Source organism: Sinocyclocheilus anshuiensis, unplaced genomic scaffold, assembly GCF_001515605.1.
Source record: "Sinocyclocheilus anshuiensis isolate Anshui unplaced genomic scaffold, SAMN03320099.WGS_v1.1 scaffold709, whole genome shotgun sequence".
Taxonomy (NCBI): Eukaryota; Metazoa; Chordata; class Actinopteri; order Cypriniformes; family Cyprinidae; genus Sinocyclocheilus; species Sinocyclocheilus anshuiensis.
The window spans coordinates 924,466-929,892 of record NW_015540926.1 but is presented as its reverse complement, the minus strand read 5'-3'; the positions used below and the strand labels follow the sequence as shown (position 1 = coordinate 929,892).

Here is a 5,427-nt window from a genome sequence, read left to right as displayed (position 1 = left end):
TATATATATGACAAATAAAACTCGTGCCTAAAATAAATAAATAAAATAATAAAAAACAAAAACTTCTGACCTTTACATGACAGTCAGCTTTTATTTTATTTTATTTTTATTTATTTAGGCAGGGGGCTATGCGTTTTATTTATTATATAATTCTGACTGTAACATGATAGTACACTCTAAAAAATGCTGGGTTAAATACAACCCAGTGCTGGGTTTGTCCCTATTTTGCCCAGCACTGGGTTGTATTTAACCCAGCATTTTTAAGAATGTAAGCTTTTAATTTATATTTTTTTGGCTATTTTACTTTATTTATTTATTTAGGTATGAATTGTATTTATTATATATGAGGGACTGTAATATGACAGTCAGCTTGTCCTTTTTTATTTTGTCCGTTTATATTATTTTTTTAGCTATGCATTTTATTTATTATATACTTCTAACTGTAACATGATAGTCTGTTTGTGATTTTTATTTTATTTTAATCATGCTATGAATTTTATTTATTATATACATCTAACTATAATGTGATGGTAAGCTTTTATTTTATTTATTTATTGCCATTTTACTTTATTTAGTTATTTATGTAGAATTTGATTTATTATATATGTGGGACTGTAATATGACAGTCAGCTTGAGATTAGTTTTTTTGTTTGTTTGTTTGTTTTTAGCTATGCATTTTATTAATATACTTCTGACTATTACATGACAGCCAGCTTGTGATGTTTTTTTTTTTTCTCAGACCTGCTCAGTGAAGTCACAATTGGGTTCTAACCATAGTTCAGTATGCATAGTTGTAATATTAAGCATGCAATACAGTCCATACAAAAGTCAGTCTAATACTTTTATAATGTACATTTGCATGTAAGCATTTGGCAGACGCTTTTATCCAAAGCAACCTGCATTGCATTAAGCTTCTATCATTTCATGCATTCCCTGGAAATGCATTTACATTGTGTGGACTTGAAAGAAACATTATTGCACAGAAACACTGGTCTGCTGTTTGCATAGGTCACTTGCTTTAGTATTTGTTATCTAATGCAATGATATTCAGACATTTTTAAGTGTCGAGATATATTTTGAGGGGAACCACACACGTCTGTACCGCCCAGAAACTACCTGAGTCCTCCAGGGCGTGCGATCACTGGTTTCAGAGGTTTCGTTGCATGCAGCGCTGCTGTGAGCCGGAGTGTCACTTTCTGAGCTTGCGGGAGGATGATGTGAAGAAGAAAGAGAGAGAAATGGGAAGCAGTTTGTGGCGGTTGAAGAGGGAAGATAAAGTTTTCACTGTCATACAGTTGAGCTGCTTCTGCACAAGAGACTGAGTGTCATGAAAGCATGTCTAGGACCCGGCTGAAACAAAGCCCTAAAGCTAAGAAACCTATAAAAACGTCTCGGTTACGTATGGTAACCCTCGTTCCCTGAAGGAGGGAACGGAGACGTCACGTCGGATGACCGACGAAATTGGGATCTCGCTTAGAGAGACCAATCTACTTCGAGTGTAAACTAAACGAGCCAATGCACATTGGCATGCAATTATTGCATCCAGCTGCCGCTGATCACAGCGTGAGTATAAGTAGGCAGCAGATGCAGCGCATATTCAGGTTTTCGCTGAGGAGCCGAGCCGGTGACCCGTCCGCTCAGCGGTGATACAGGATCTGTGGCGACGGGACGTGACGGGACGTCGGATGACCGGCGAAATTGGGATCCTACCAAAAGGCCACAGCTACTGCCCCTTCCAGTGTCCTGTGGAAGCCACCTGCGCCCCTAAGAAATGCCCGGGTGATACGTTGTCTATAGCAAAACCCACATCGTCTTTACAAAGACGTAACGTCAAGTTTGCCACGCAACGTCGTCTTTAAAAAGACGTACCCGAAATTGCTCTTTTAGGGGAAAAGGCTCTTTTAGCGTGCTGAGGCGCACAGGGGAGATGATCATCTGCAACACAAACGGGGTAGTGCAGCCTGATGTGTGCAACCCACTCGACACGGGAAACCACCGCTGAAGCGCCGTACCGCCAACACGAAGAGCTCTCCAAGAGCGCGCTGAACTCGTTCAGTCTTCTTCTCTCAGTAGAGTAGTCAGGAGCAGAACGATGTGATCGCTCGGCTCCGAAGCGAAAAGCTGAATATGCGCTGCATCTGCTGCCTACTTATACTCACGCTGTGATCAGCGGCAGCTGGATGCAATAATCGCATGCCAATGTGCATTGGCTCGTTTAGTTTACACTCGAAGTAGATTGGTCTCTCTAAGCGAGATCCCAATTTTGTCGGTCATCCAACGTGACGTCGAGAGTGACCGACTGAAAGGGAACTGCTTTCTTTTCCCCAAAATTCCATTCCATTCCATTTCTTTTTTTTTTTTTTTTTTTTAAATCTATGTTTTCTGTTTTCATTTTCTCTGGATTCTGTTTTCTAATTCCGTTTAAATAAATAGTAATAATCAAAAAGGGTGTCTTATCAATTAAATTCATAAAACTTTAACAATTTAATATTTCATTACAATTTTAACAATAATAGGCCTTTTTTCTAAATTTCATTTTATTTTTTGCCTATTTTGATGTTTTCTGCTTAATTTTTTTCTAATTCCATTTTTTAATGGTTTAATTAAATTTTAATAATCAAAAGGGATGTTTAATCAGTTAAATTCATAAAACTTGAACTATTTAATTTATTGCAATTTTAACAAAAATTAATTCTGTTTAATTAAAATGTATTAATCAAAAAGGATGATGTCTGATCAATTGTTATTCATAAAACTTTATTTAAAAAAAAATATACAATTTTTAACAACAATAGGGCTCTATGAAATGTTTTATTTTTTTCTGAATTCCATTTTTTATTCCTCCCAAATCCCATGTTTTCTGTTTTAATTTTTCTGGATTAATTTTTTTTTTACTTACTGTTCAAATAAATTTTCATAATGAAAAATAACATTTAATAATGTAATAATTTATTAAAGATTTAACAATAATAGGGATCAATAAAATGTTTTTTTTTTCTCCCAAATCCCATTTTATTTATTTATTTATTTTTTTTTTCAAATTTTGATGTTTTCTGTTTACATTTGTTTTTCTGGTTTACATTTTTAATGGTTTAATGTATTTAGATTTTTTTTTCATTAATAAGGATGTCTAATCAATTGAATTCATAACACCTTAACTATTTAATAATGTATTTAAACTTTAACAATAATATGGACCTTTGAAATGTTATATTTATTTATTTTATTTATTTTTATTTTTTCATAAATTCTGTGTTGTCCGTTTTAATTTTTCTGGATCCTATGTTTTATGATTGAATACACATATCCTATAAAAATGGTAGGAATCAAATGAATGCATAAAACTGTCACAATTTAATTAATCTTTTAATATGTAATCAAATGAAATTGGATCAATTCCTTTCATTTTCTGGCCAAAGTGCTGAACAACATGTTTACAGTTTAAATTAAAAGTTGATCAAAAAATGTTGTGATACTGCAATAAAAATGTATTACCAAAGAACAAAAAAAAAAAATCCTAGGGCCCTAGAAAGCCCTTGTTTGTAATTATCACTAAGGGTTTTCTTGCAGGTCACAGTTCACCCCTTGAGAGGAAACCTGCGTGACCGGCCAAGAAGTGGCTAATCGTAATATACGTAATGATTAATATGTGATGAATATCTACTTGACTGGAGCGAGTGGCGTTTGGATAAAGTGTTCTGAGAGCTGAAATCAAGTCATGTAATCGTGTCTCATAAAAGCCTGCAGATGGCTGTAATCTGTAATAGAGTTATACGCTTTAATCAGTTTGGAGAGCGGCGGCAAATGCCACCGAAGTGACCTTTAACTGGAGGAATATTGTGACTGAAGGCTCAGCTGTTTGGTCTGTATAAGAGGCTCTGTTAACTGTGTCTCTGTTTGCTCCGCTCGGGAATCTGATGAAGCGTAAAGGTCAGAAGATGTTTGTGAATTCACACATTTGCATGGGATACTTGAGGATCCTTTGAACTCAACCAGCGAGGATCTTTCCGCTCTTGGCTGCGACTTTGGCCTTGGCTCTTCTTTAAATCTGCTGAAGCGATACAAGAATCACCTTTAGTGAACAGAAACACGTCTCCGCTGCTGCAAAGTTAGTATTGTGTAGTTAGTGCTTTGTTATCTCGTAGCGTGTAGGTTTGAATGTGACCTGAGAAAGGACGGCAGTGGATTGAATTCAAGGTACCACTGTGGATTGCTGGGTAATGCAAGTGTTTTTCCTGAGTAGAAATGCAATGCATTTTTATAAACATAGCAACACTTTCCATATAATCAAATTGCTTACTGTGTTCTGAGGGGTGTTTTTTAGCAGCCATTATGACTGGAATTCAATAATATTGCATGCAGTGTCTGGCCACACATAAAACCAATTTAACTGGCATGGATTTATTTGGAGGAATCGCAGTTATTTATTTTCTCAGGAGGGTCTTTAGACGATTTATGCCATTTTTTTGTGGATCAGCAGCCTGGGATGAGATTGAAAAACAAAGAGAAAAAAAGGTTTTATTGGGAGATTCAGAGATGGTGTAAAAACATTGCAAAATGATTTTGACATCAACAACAAACTTCATTGTGAGTTAGCAAAATGTAAGATATATTTAATATTTAAGAAAAAATAAATAAAATAAAACAAAAAAACTTAAATAAAAATAATAAAAATTATATATGAATTGGCATTTATTTTTACATTTTCAGTTTTTATTTTAATTGTAGTTTTATTAATTATTCAGTTAATATAGCTTTATTTTTATTTCATTTCTGGATTTAGTACTTAACATTTATTTATTTCGGTTTATTGCCGAAACATTTATAATTTTCGTATTTTACGTTTTTTTTATCTACTATTTATTTTATTCTTTATTTTATTCAGTTTCATTTCAATTCAATTTAGTTACATTTTTTGTCATTTTATTATGCACTTTTGTCATGATTATTAGTTTCTACAAATATTTATATAGTTAGAATTTAATTTTAGTTTTATTTCAATTAATCAATTAATTTCAATTAAAAATTACTTAAACTTACTTCAGTTAGTTACTAAGGCAACATTTCAAGTTTCCATGTAATATTTAGCTATAAATTATTTTATTTCAGCTTTATTTCAATTCAATTTAGTTTAATTTTTTAGCAATTTTATGGGCTTTTATGTTTATTAGTTTATTTATTTATTTAGATTTTACTTGCTTTTCAATTAGTCATTTTAGTACTTCAGCCTATTTTAATTAGTTACACAAGGCATCATTTAATATTTATATTTGAATTTATTTCAGCTTTTTTGAAAATGACTTTTAATGTTTAGTTGTATTATTAATCAATAACAACACTTGGTGGAAATGGGATCAACAACATTTGCTTCATCAAAAAGGGAAAAGGGAAAGTTTGGCGACTATTAATATACTGTTTAACTCTTTC

At 33.1% G+C, this 5,427-nt stretch overlaps 1 protein-coding gene across 1 annotated transcript in view; it reads left to right on the top strand.

Annotated features, from left to right (window-relative positions):
* The window catches only part of hs3st1l1 (heparan sulfate (glucosamine) 3-O-sulfotransferase 1-like1), a 29,257-nt gene that overhangs the window by 19,837 nt on the left and 3,993 nt on the right, over positions 1-5,427 (top strand). The gene's annotated exons all lie outside the window — the stretch shown is intronic.